Source organism: Oncorhynchus nerka, linkage group LG17 (assembly GCF_034236695.1).
Source record: "Oncorhynchus nerka isolate Pitt River linkage group LG17, Oner_Uvic_2.0, whole genome shotgun sequence".
NCBI lineage: Eukaryota > Metazoa > Chordata > Actinopteri > Salmoniformes > Salmonidae > Oncorhynchus > Oncorhynchus nerka.
Genome location: NC_088412.1, coordinates 20,864,162 through 20,877,643, shown reverse-complemented (window position 1 = coordinate 20,877,643; position 13,482 = coordinate 20,864,162). Strand labels below are relative to the sequence as shown.

General features: G+C 42.6%; 1 protein-coding gene across 1 annotated transcript in view; it reads right to left on the bottom strand.

Annotated features, from left to right (window-relative positions):
* Positions 1-11,157: 11,157 nt before the first annotated feature.
* Positions 11,158-13,482, bottom strand: part of LOC115144865 (plexin-B2-like) — a 256,416-nt gene continuing 254,091 nt past the window's right edge. Inside the window, exon 37 of the mRNA XM_029685963.2 lies at positions 11,158-13,482. This exon is cut by the window's right edge and continues 1,953 nt beyond it. The gene's annotated coding sequence lies outside the window, so the exon portion shown is untranslated.

Sequence of the window (13,482 nt, the reverse complement as noted above, 5' to 3'; positions counted from 1 at the left end):
GAGAAGGTGACAGCGATGCGAGGGAAGCTCAGACTCTGAGCTCCAACATAAGACCGCTGAGCTGATCTGGTAGAAGATGCTTAGGTACAGATCTAGGAAAAACTTAGCACTCCCACAGTCTAACCTTAACCATGGGTCAGTATCTTTATTATTGATTTATTTATTTTAACTAGGCAAGCCTTCTTATTTACAATGACAGCCTATCCCGGCCAAACCCTAACAACACTTGGCCAATTGTGCCCTGTCCTATGGGACTCCCAATCACGGCCGGTAGTGATACAGCCTGGAATTGAACCAGGGTTTGTAGTGACGTCTCTAGCCCTGAGATGCAGTGCCTTAGACCGCTGTGCCACTCGGTGTAATTTCATCCTAGTAATCACTGACCCTAGGACATAATATGAGACGGTATGGCTGTGAAAATGAATTATTACTACTGACCTGGGGACAGTAGATCTTGAGTAGGTTAATGGTCCTCCCGTAGACGTCGTTGACAATGTGTCAGAGAAGACAGGCACGCAGTCCTCGAAGTCAGGGGAGATTAGGGTTGTGCCCTGCACCCAGAAGTGCTTGTCTAGGCGGAGAGAGAAGATGGGAAAGATGAAAGGGAGACTATGAGGCACAGGAATAATGACTACGCAATGACTTTTTCCTGACCCTACTACAGTGGGGCCAGGAGTTTTTCCAACTGGGTTTTTCCTGGCTCTAATATAGAAATAAAAACTGAGCAGGTTAATCTGGTGTACCCTAATACAGGCACCGGGGGGTGTGAATTCACCAGGTTTCATATTATAGCTCTTTACATGAAGATGTGATCCTAAATCTTCCAGAGTTTTTCCAAGCAAGTTTCACTGACTGCTTCGCTAACTGACTCACTTGGAGTAAAGCAAATAGTATCCATTATATTGACAAGATAGTCAAGTGACCGCTCCAACAATGGAAATACATGTACTCAAAGACGGGAGGAAGGAGGCGAGATCAGGTGGGATCATTCTAGCCAATGAGAGGGCAGATACGCGTGTGAACAGAACCAATCAAGTTGTTTTCTCAAAGTTGCCACGTGCATCCACTTTTATCAGTACATTTGTAGCAGTCTAAACATTATGAAACTTATTTTCGATCAAATAAGCCTCACGTAATTTGACACTCTCTCATAGACCTCCATTCAAATAATCCCCACTTGGTCTGCTTATCTCATGCGGACAGATTTTGAGCGGAGTAAATCCTCTCGCCTCTTTCTCTCTGAGTAAAGTCGTTGACATTAGTGTGTCCTCTAAAACAGGAGTGAGGAACCCCAGGTTGGTCCCTGCAGGAGTTGAGGTGTTGCAGATCAGCTAATGATCCTCTAAACCACAGACACATCTAAAGGTGATACTGTCCTTGAATGTGGTAACGAAATCCATATGTGTTAACAGGCTGTATCAATAGCTCTCGTCACTACAAGAGGCTTGAACTGCTTGATGCAGGTCGCAGGGTGCTGTACCAAGGTCACTACAGTCACTAGTTAGGCAGTGAATTGTATGTTCTGACCTCTGAAGCTGAGGTAGTCCTCGTTGACCACGATCATGAACTCTCTGTTCACGTCCCGGACCACTTTGCCGTACACCCAGTCTGACACAAATCTACAGACAGCACCAACACAGGGAACAGGATCGATCAGGCACATAGCCATGCCTGCACAGGTTGTTTACCAGCATCTTTAAGGCATTGTGGTGATGCAGTCATGCAGGTTAGCATGAATTCCACGTGGGATGTGTGGGACAGATCAATACATGTTGTGTGTGTGTCAGACTGGGGTGACTGACCATGTGTAGGGCTCACAGCTGCTCTTGAGCAGGGACAGCAGCATGGTGTAGTTTGCATTGCTGCAGTTGCTCTGGGCCTCGTTGTACAGGTAGGAGAGCAGCTTCACACCCTGAAGAACAGAAGATATTGGCTGTGTTAGACTTTTGAGTTAATTCACTCCTAATGTCTGAGAGACAGACAGAGATAGACAGACAGATTGAGTGAGAGAAAGAAGGGTGGTGAATAGGAGGGGTGTAATGTAACTGTCACGCCCTGACCATAGTAAGCTGTTTATTCTCTGTGTTGGTTGGGGCGTGAAGTGACTTGGGTCGGTCATCTAGGTGAAATGTACTGTATGTCTATGGTGGCCTGATATGGTTCCCAATCAGAGGCAGCTGTTTATCGTTGTCTCTGATTGGGGATCATATTTAGGTAGCCATTTCCCCATTGTTATTCGTGGGATCTTGTCTACATTTAGTTGCCTGAGTGCCCAACAGTAGCTTCGCGTTTCGTTCGTTTGGTAGGTTGGTTGTTTGTTGTTTTGTTCAGTGAGTTTCGGTTTATTAAAATTATGTGGAACTCTACGCATGCTGCGCCTTGGTCTACTCATTTCAACAAACGTGACAGAAGATCCCACCAAGCAGCGTGTACAGGAGGAGTGGACTTGGGAGGAGATCCTGGTTGGTAAAGGACCCTGGACACAGGCCGAGGAGTATCGCCATCCGAAGGATGAGATAGAGGCAGCGAAAGCGGAACGGCGACAATACGAAGAGATAGCTCAACGAAGCAAGCATGAGAGGCAGCCCCCCCAAAAATGGGGGGTACACGGGGAGATTGGCGGAGTCAGGGTTCAGACCTGAGCCAACTCCTCGTGCTTACCGTGGGGAGCGTGTGACTGGTCAGGCACCGTGTTATGTGATGATGCGCACGGTGTCTCCAGTGCGCATTCACAGCCCGGTGCGCTCTGTTTCAGCTTCCCGCAGTTGCCGTGCTAGAGTGGGCATTCAGCCAGGACGGATTGTGCCGGCTCAGCGCTGCTGGTCTCCAGTACGTCTCCTCGGTCTAGGATATCCTGCTTCGATTATACGCACTGTGTCGCCAGTGCTCCTTCACAGCCCAGTGCGTCCTGTGCCAGCTTCCCACACTTGCCCTGATGTGCGTTTTATCAGCCCGGTGCCACCTGTACCGGTCCCACGCATCAGGCCTCCAGTGCGCCTCCACAGTCCAGTGCATCCTGTGCCTCCTCCCTGCACTCGCCCTGATGTGTGTTTCATCAGCCCGGTGCCACCAGTGCCGGCACCACGCATCAGGCATCCAGTCCAGAGCTTCCGGCGACAGTTCCCAGTCCAGAGCTTCTGGCGACAGTTCCCACTCCAACGACTGTCTACAGTCCGGAACCTCCTGAGACGGTCTGCGGTCCGGAACCTCCTGAGACTGTCTGCGGCCCGGAACCTCTTGAGACGGTCTGCGGCCCGGAACCTCCTGAGACGGTCTGCGGTCCGGAACCTCCTGAGACGGTCTGCGGTCCAGAACCTCCAGCGACGGTCTGCGGTCCAGAGCCTCCTGAGACGGTCCGCGGTCTGGAACCTTGAACGACGGTCGGCGGTCCGGAGCCTCCAGCAACGGTCGGCGGTCCGGAGCCTCCAGCGACAGTCAGCGGTCCAGAGCCTCTATGCAATGGTCGGCAATCCAGAGCCTCCAGAGCCTTCAGCAGGGGTTCTCAGTCCAGAGCCTCCTGCGACGATCTATGGTGCGGTTCCCCGGCGACGAGCCACTGTCTGGATCCTCCGGCGACGATCCACGGTCTGGTTCCTCCAGCGACAACCCACTCTACGCATGCTGCGCCTTGGTCTACTCATTTCAACGAATGTGACAGTAACTTACCACAGGGAAGGTAGCCTGGCCCACACCAAAAGCCCCGTCCACACAGCACAGCTCTGACAGATACCTACAACACAGAAAAAACAGGAGCCTGACTGCCTGTGGGACACTACACAGCGTAACACTGCATCAATTCTAATAGGTATGAAATATAGTTATTTGTTGAAAAAAGACTAACTATCCTAAGCAATGCATAGGCAATTGGTTGGAATCACATTTAGTGACTACGTACAGACTTGTAGGAATTCAGTGATAGTTAGTGTGATAGTTAGAGCATCAAGTTTCTCTCTCTCTCCACTAAAATCTTATTTTTCTCAAATTTCGTGCACAAATTTGTTTACTCAATTGCACCTTGGGCTGGGGACAATAAAAGGCCACTCTAAAATGTGCAGTGTTGTCACACAAGACAATGCCACAGATGTCTCAAGTTTTGAGGGAGTGTGCAATTGGCATGCTGACTGCAGGAATGGCCACCAGAACTGTTGCCATTTAATGTTAATTTCTCTACCATAAGCTGCCTCCAATGTAATTTTACAGAATTTGGCAGTATGTCCAACTGGCCTCACAACCGCAGACCACGTGATCTCCACATCCGGCCCAGAACCTCCACATCAGGCTTCTTCACCTGCGGGATCGTGCTGAGGAATATTTTAAAAATGTAAAAATCTGATTGGCTGGGCCTGGCTCAAAGAACTTCCGAAATGTCCAGTGTGTGAGAGGCAGGTTGAGTTTTTCAGGGTTATAGTAGTGCAGAAGTTGTCGTATGCTGTAGCAGCATTGTAAATACAACCCATATTTGCGTTTATTTATTTTCCCTTTTGTACTTTAACTATTTGCACATCGTTACAACACTATATACCCATAATATGACATTTGAAATGTCTCTATTCCTTTGGAACTTTTGTGAGAGTAATGTTTACTGTTCATTTTGTTTATTTCGATTTCACTTGCTTTAGCAATGTAAACAGATGTTTGCCATGCCAATAAAGTAGTTTTGAATTGCTGGGGCAGTGACGAAAGTAGAGAAGATGCGTAAGCCTCCGAAGTGGCACAGTGGTCTAAGACACTGCATCACAGTGCTAGCTGTGGACCTAGAGATTTTGGGATTGAATCCAGGTTCTGTCGCAGCCGGCCGTGACCGGGAGACTCATGGTGCGGCGCACAATTTGCCCAGCGTCGTCTGGGTTAGGGGAGGTTTTGGCCGGCAGGGATGTCCTTGTCCCATCACGCACTAGCAACTCCTGTAGTGGGCCGGGCGCAGTGCATGCTGCCACGGTCGCCAGGTGTACTGTGTTTCCTCCGACACATTGGTGCGGCTGGCTTCCGGGTTAAGCGGGCATTGTGTTGGAGGATACACTGCTCTCGACATTCGCCTCTCCCGAGTCCGGGCGGGAGTTGCAGCGATGAGACAAGACTGTAACTACCAATTGGATACCACGAAATTGGAGAGAAAATCTGTACCAGTACAGAGGGATAGGCCAGAGGGATAGTTATATATGCTTCATTAAGAACAGATTTATAGCAAAGGTTATCAACCGTACTGCAGGATGCAACGTAAGTTGTAGAAAATTGAAGTTGTTGTGGCAGCTGCAGAGAGGTATTTGGGTGTGTGAGATTTGATGTCAGAAGAGTTACAAGGTGTGTTGAGTGGTGGTGTTGGCCTGCGGTAGGACTAGATATATTTAAATAGTTGAGTAGGGTGGTGGGTTTTTAGTGAGTGTCGGGTTAGATAGTAGGGTGTTGGTTGATTTATTTGTACTTAGCCAAGTATAAGCGAGGTACAGTATACTCTAGTCTAGTATGTGGCAGTAATGCAACATTTATTGGATGCCAACCGCTGTTAAACCTCATCGAAGAAGAACACTGCGTCCACACATTTCTGCAGCCAGGAAAGACTGGTGGTTGAGCTGTGTAGAAAGAGACAGCTGAAGGTTTTCCGCCGCGACAGGAGTAAAACAGAGTTGAGTTTGGGGGTCATTTTTCTGCGTGTGGCCACTGCTCATGCTCTCAAAGTGTTGGAATAACATGCAAATTAATTACTTAAAAATCATACAATGTGATATTCTGGATTTTGGTTTTAGATTCCGTCTCTCACAGTTTAAGTGTACCTATGATAAAAATGACAGACCTCTACATGCTTTGTAAGTAAGAAAACCTGCTAAATCGGCAGTGTATCAAATACTTGTTCTCCCCACTGTATGTAGATCATCAATTGGCTCCCTTTTCTGAGCGTCATTTGATTTCCCTTCATCTACAAGCTGCTAAAAGAAATTGAAGGGTATTCGAGGCTATTGGAAATTAAATACACTTCTTAAAGATCCTATTTTTATTGAAAACATCAAATCGTTAGCCAAAACATTTTTTTGCAAGAAAAGACTTCAGTCATGGAGGTAGATGGGAATTATTCAAATATAAAGTCAGAGTTGTAGTTTAAACGTGCCCAAGAGCTGAAGCAACTTGTCGAGAGAAAAGAATTATGAGCAATCTTGACCGTTTTCTAAAGAATTATAATACAGGGTGCCTTTGTCAGATAAAGAGTGAAAGGGATTGAAGAGGGGAAAAGAAACACCATTTATTTTTTTTGCACTTGGAAAGATAACTACAAAAGAAAATCTACAATGGCAAAATTAAAATGAATGATTTATTGTGCAAAGATCCCATTACAATATCAACATTTGTCAATTCCTTTTATGAAAATCACAATTTTAGGAAAATGGTTGCGAAAGCTACATTCGCCACATTCAGAATTATGTCACTGTGATTGAGGATGATTTCCAACTCAGTTTGCGAATCACCTGTGTCAATTGAGGAAATTAGAGAGGCTTTGAATTCAATGAAAAAGGGAAATCACCTACCCTGATGGCCTCAGTTGAATTCTATAGGCAGTTTTGCGAGTTATAGAAGACCCTATTTTTAAAAATGTGTTTCAAGATTGCATTGAAATGGTGAAATAGTTTCCACTATGAAACAGGGACTTATTTCACTAATTCTGAAGCCTGATAAAGACCCTTCTCTTATTGACAATTGGAGACCAATCACTTTATTAAATATTGATTGCTCTGGTTTATGCCAAATATTAAAGAAAGGAATAGATTACAATATAAATGAGACTCAAACAGGCTTTATGAAGGGCCGTCACAACTTCCAACATTTGTTTAGTCTTGGACCTTATGGATCATTCAGATGCAATTGACTCAGATGCTATTATTTTATTTTTGGAATTTTGGAAAGCCTCTGACACAATTGAACATGAATATCTCTTTCGTTGAACATTTGATCAAAGGAATTTGCATGTTTTACAAAGTTATAAATAGTTCTGTGATACTAAACCCTTTAACAATTCCATATCATCAGAAGTGTACAACAGGGATGCCAAATATCACATTTTTTTCCATTTTGGTAGTTGAATTTCTATCTCCAGATATTCTGAATATTGCAAATTGGCATGGCTTATCCATTTTTTATTTTTCTATTGCATCTGGATTAAAACTTAATGTTTCTAAATGTGAAATCTTATGTTAATATGACTGATGATAAAGAAATGGAAAATATTCCTGTAAAGGACTGTGTTAAATATTTAGGTATAAATCTGTCTAAAAATCACTTAGTCAGACAACATATGAATTTGTCTCTTAAAATTAAGAAAACCAAGAATATATTTCATAATTGCTACAAAAGGATCTATCTATACTTGTGAGAGTGCTTCTGTCCAAGGCAGAGCGACTGTTTCGCTTCATGTACCCCTCATTGTCTTCATTTGTAAATCCCTCTACATATAAATTGATCAACAAGACCTTCCTTTACTTCATCTGGAAAAATGTCTCACAAACTGAAAGTCAGTCCTCTCAAATAGAAGATCTGAAGGAGGTCTGGAAGTGTTGGATTTTGTTGACGTAAATAACACTTTCCAGATCAATTGGTTGAAAGTATGTTTGGTCAATACAGAATCAATTTGGTATTTAATTCCAAACAATGTGTTCAATTAGTTGGGAGGTCTTCCATTTTTACTGAAATGTAATGATCTTCTTGGAAGATTACCTGCTACATTGGCTAGGTTTCACCAACAAGCTTTAATGTCCAGGAAAATATGTTTCCTCCAAACCTTTCCCTGCATAAGACTCTTTTGTGGAATAATTCAGACATAACTGTAAGGAATAAATCATTGTTCTACCCCAGCTGGCCTGAAAGGAATGTTAACTCTGTTCTTGATGTGTTTGACTACAGGGGTAATATTCTTTCATATGAACAATTTATAACATTGAATGAGTTTCCAATATTTTTCAGAGTTTTCAGTGCCATTCCCAGTGGTCTAACTACACTAATGAAAACTCACCTTAACTTTGGTGATAATCACAGAATTTATCCAGAACTCAGCCTGGAAGGCGTGGGTTTTCTTGAGAAATCTTATTGTAACAACATTAGGCAATTTACGCCTCGAGGTAAACATTTTTGGTTTTCCTGACATTGTCTGTAAAAAGCTTGGTTGATGCCTTACAAATACTGCATACGAAACAAATTTAAGGAAGTACAACTTTAAGATTCTACATAAGATACACCAATGTAATTCTATATTAGCCAAATTTGTGGATATTGATATCTGCGTTTTCTGCGGAAAAAAAGTGAAATTCTTGTTCTATGAATGTAAATCTGTGGTAGATTTTGGGGAAACCTTATTTAGCTTTTTGAACACTACCCATGTTTCTGACATGAAGGATATAATGTTACTATTGCAATGATAACAAGACCATTGAAATAAAAACTTTTTTTTTCTTGATTTCTTGATGTCAAATACTTTATACAATCAAAATTCCAGAATTCTATACAAAAATTACAAATATTTCTAATGTAATTGAATCATCTTGTTAAGACATTATCCATAGATAATAACAAAAATTACATGAACCATTTCGTGATTTTTTTCAGGGTGAATGCAGTTGCACTTGTTTTCTTGTTTTTACCTGTATTTTGTTTTGTGTCAGACATGTATGATGTAGTGAAGTAAGTTGTGGATTGCTAATCATTTGTATAACGAATACAAATTAAAAGTCAGGAGAAGAGGAATATTGGGACAGGGACACAGAAAGCTTGATTTCTGAGAACTTCTAATGGGAAAAAAGAGGAACAAGAGGTCAAAGAAAATGAGGAAAGCAGAGGTTGATTTGAATTTGAGGAAGATGGCGATAAAAATGGAGATGGGGTGCTGAAGAAGATGGATGTCAAGTGATCACAGTGAGCCGTGAGAATTGTATTTGTCCAGCTCACCTTAAACTCCACCAATAGACTCAGAGAAAGGTGAAGACCTTCCACTGCTCTCAGTGTGGGCAACGTTTCAGCCGGGCAGAGAACCAAAAGAGATCCGTGAATACACACAGGAGAGAAGCCTTACCACTGCTCCCTGTGTGGGAAGAGTTTTAGCCACGCACATGACCTAAATATACACAACTGCGTGAAACCAATTTGGGGGAAAAAGATCAGAATTGGGCTGCCTGTGTGAACGCAGCCTAATTCCCAAAACAGATACAGCACTTGAACAGGTAAGATGTGATAAAGAAACTTTCTGACTCAATTCCACATTGATTCCATTCTCACCTCATCGGCACTGTCTCTCTATACATCATCATCCCACATCCCACAACATCTGGTCAACACCATCATTCATCACCACAACTGTGTGAAACCTACTTCTTCACACAGCATTATTGTTTGTTTTCATTTTCACCAAAGTCTCTTCCTCCACATTAAGCCAGGGGTGGGCTGTGATATCCACTCCTCCACTAGGCCATGGAAATGAAAGACTCAAATCATTACAAGCTATGGAACATGTGGAGGTGAAACATGAATGACTGCTGGTAAACATACAATGGCCTGCTGAGCCGAGGGAGGGACCGGCACGGCTCACGGCTCACTGCTGTGCTGTGCTGTGCTGTGCTGTGCTGTGCTGTGCTGTGCTGTGCTGTGCTATTTCTGTTCTGGAAGAAAACACCCTGCAAAAAGGCAAACTGATCTTTCTAATGATTTCATATCCAAACATGATGTGTTTGTTGTATCATTCTGGCTGCTAAAAGTGCACTGGGGTTACATAATAATTTCACATCTTATCAACAAGATACTTCCGAAATAATATTGGCTACATATTTTATCTATCAGCAATCAGATTTTTCAGTACAAGTCTTTTTAACAAGTGGGAGTTATTATCAGTTATAGTGGGTACTAGTGTGTGTAGGATGTTAGAGGTTGACATAATGAAATATAATCGCTCTTGCTGAGGCAGCAGCCTTGAAGTTGTTCTCTGTGAGTGCATATCCTCTTCTGAGATCTCTGCAATCACATCAAAGAGAAACTGACTGCCATGGAGTTCACACAGGCAGCCCAATTCTGATCTTTTTTTCAACTAATTAGTCAAATTGACCAATCACATCAGCTCGTTTCATATCAGCGTTTTCAGAGCTGATCTAATTGGTCAAAAGACCAATTAGTGAAACAAATATCAGAATTGGGCTGCCTGTGTGAACTCCATGGCAGTCAGTTTCTCTTTGCTATCCCCACCACTGCTTAGAGGTTTGTCAGGCAACTAAGATGAGCCAAGTTTCTTCTCTCATCTTTTACTCGCCCCAAATTCATTCTTAGTGCTTTAATTCATGTTTTTACAGTCATTATTATGTAAGGCCATCACTGGAGGCCTTATGAGAATATGTGACTGTTGGCATTATAAACACGTGGTACTCAGCCACCCTGTGTGATTCTGTCTTAAGCTTGGCCCGAGGCTCTAGTACCTACAGGATGCTGCTGGGGAGGTAGACTCAGATCACTTTGGGTGATTGCGTTCAGGGGATGCAGAAATGAACAGGGAGGACGGTAGTTGCGTTGACAGGTAGGGGTTGAAATGGTTAAAACATTTATATAGTTTACAATGGGGTCATTTTTGGGTAACACTTTATTTGGATAGTCCATCTGGAGATGCTCTACAGACTATCAGTAACATTTCAACTATCTACTAGCCCCACAGGAGGTTGGTGGCACCTTAATTAGGGAGGACGGGCTCGTGCTAACGACCTGAGCAGAATCAGTGGAATGGTATCAAATACATCCAAAAACATATTTTCAATGTGTTTGATGCCATTCCATTCACTCCGTTCCAGCCGTTATTATGAGCCGTCCTCCCCTCAGCAGCCTCCACTCACTAGCCCTAACCTTAACCCTTACCTTAACCTTTATCCTAACCCTAACATTAGCAAGTAGTTTCTTATCAACAGATAGTTTGTTGATGGTATGACCATCTTTAGAGCATTTACAGATGGAAGATCCAAATAAAGTGACTCTTTTTTGTTAACAAGGGGGATATCATCACCCCCTCAACTTGACCCAATTGCATCAGTATGTCTATGGCTTGGGTGTGGATGCAAGTAGAGGATAAAATGTGATCAAGAGGTTGTAGAACATGTCCATCCACACATAAAGGTCATGAAGGGTAATAAAGAAAGCCAAGACGCCAAGGACATGGAAGTGTCAGTTTATTAATGGAGGAGTGCATGATGCAATCTGTATGTAATTGCTTCATCCACACAAGCCTCTGAGAAGTGAGTAACCCATTACAAACAGATGAGGTACTGGATCGATGTCTTCTGAGCTGTTGTGTTTCATTAAGGTCCCGCACTAATTTACTGTCCCATTTTTCTTATGTCACAGCACATTCACACGTAAAAGATCTGGACGACAGCACAACAAACCAGGACTCAATGCATAGGGTTATACAGTTAGAATACAGTATGTCAACATGTTTTTATTTTTACAAAGGTATGTATATGTTATAGGAAACAGGAAATAAAAATAACTGCACAGCAGTAAGAAAGTTAATTGTTGAGTATAGATAGTCGTTTTTCATACACAGAATCACGGGGCAAAAAACACCATTGGAACATATTGCGCTATACTCAATACTCTCTACATTTGTCACTTTGTCTCAAGACTAATTTAGGAATGCCAGACATTTTAGGGGAAAACCGTCTCAGGTTGGCCACTGCTTTACATTTGTTTATTTGGGCTGTTGCCATAGCCACCATAGTCCTACTATAAGCATACAACACAGACACCCAAAATAAATGCACACATTATATCTGCAACCATAGAAATGATTCTGAAATGTGTTTAGCCTGTTGACACCCAATGGCTGCCGCAGAGTTCTAGCATTTGACAGCATATACATATCACACTCGCAAATACATTGCTGTGTCTTCTATAACTATAATCGTTTCGTTATACTCACCAATAGAACAATACAAATGATATCATCGTCATATAAGGCACATGTTAAAGAAAGGCTTGCACTAAGCTTTTTCATCACTCTAGCAGACGTGGAATCTGCTGTGGTAAACAACAACAGCGTTAGAGGTGGATGCAGTCTGCAGTCTGCATGCAATTAAGATCAAAAACATCCCCCGCTGATGCCATTATGCTAAGTGACACTCCGTTCTGTGCTGAGTGGGCAGTGCAAGTGCAGCTTGGCCAGGTTGCCCGCTAGCTGCTTTGTACAAATCTCACTCTACCAAAGGCAGGAATATCATTAACATTCTGGGATCGGGAATGCAAACATCTAATCTGACACTTGACCACACATTGACTGACGGTCAAATTCAGGGAGCTTGTAAATAAAACAATCTGTAGTCAATGGTGTAAGAGGAAAATTAAAACCGCCCCTGAACAAGGTGCAGGATAACACATTTGAATTGGCAAAAATGATCCACTAAAACAATGATGAAATCAGAACAGGCAGCAACTCAACTATGGGCTATAGAATGTCATATCAAGGTGTATTGCAATTCATTATTATGTACAGTACCAGTCAAAAGTATGAACACACCTACTCATGCAAGGATTTTCCTTTATTTTTTACTATTTTCTACATTAGTAGAATAATAGTGAAGACATCAAAACTATGAAATAACACCTATAGAATCACATATTAACCAAAAAAGTGTTAAACAAATCAAAATATATTTTATATTTGAGATTCTTCAAAGTAGCCACCCTTTCCCTTGACAGCTTTGCACACTCTTGGCATTCTCTCAACCAGCTTCACCCGGAATGCTTTTCCAACAGTCTCACTGCAGAATGCTGTTGTAGCCATGCTGGTTAAGTGTGCCTTAAATTCTAAATAAATCACTGACAGTATCACCAGCAAAGCACCCCCACACCATCACACCTCCTCCTCCATGCTTCACAGTGGGAACTACACATGCGGAGATCAACCGCTCACCTACTCTGTGTCTCACATAAACACGGCAGTTGGAACCAAAAAATCTCACATTTGGACTCATCAGACCAAAGGACAGATTCCCACCGGTCTAATGTCCATTGCTTGTGTTTCTTGGGCCAAGCAAGTCTCTTCTTCTTATTGGTGTCCTTTAGTAGTGGTTTCTTTGCAGCAATTAGACCATGAAGGCCTGATTCATGCAGTTTCCTCTGAACAATTGATGTTGAGATGTGTCTGTTACTTGGACTTTGTGAAGTGTTTATTTGGGCTGCAATATCTGAGGCTAGTAACTCTAATGAACTTAAACTCTGCAGCAGAGGTAACTCTGGGTCTTCCTTTCCTGTGGTCGGTCCTCATGAGAGCCAGTTTCATCATAGAGCTTCATAGTTTTGCACTAGAAGAAACTTTAAAAATTATTGAAATGTTCCAGATTGACTGACCTTCATGTCTTAAAGTAATGATGGACTGTCATTTCTCTTTGATTATTTGAGCTGTTCTTGCCATAATATGAACTTGGTATTTTACCAAATAGATTTATCTTCTGTACCACCCCTACCATGTCACAACAT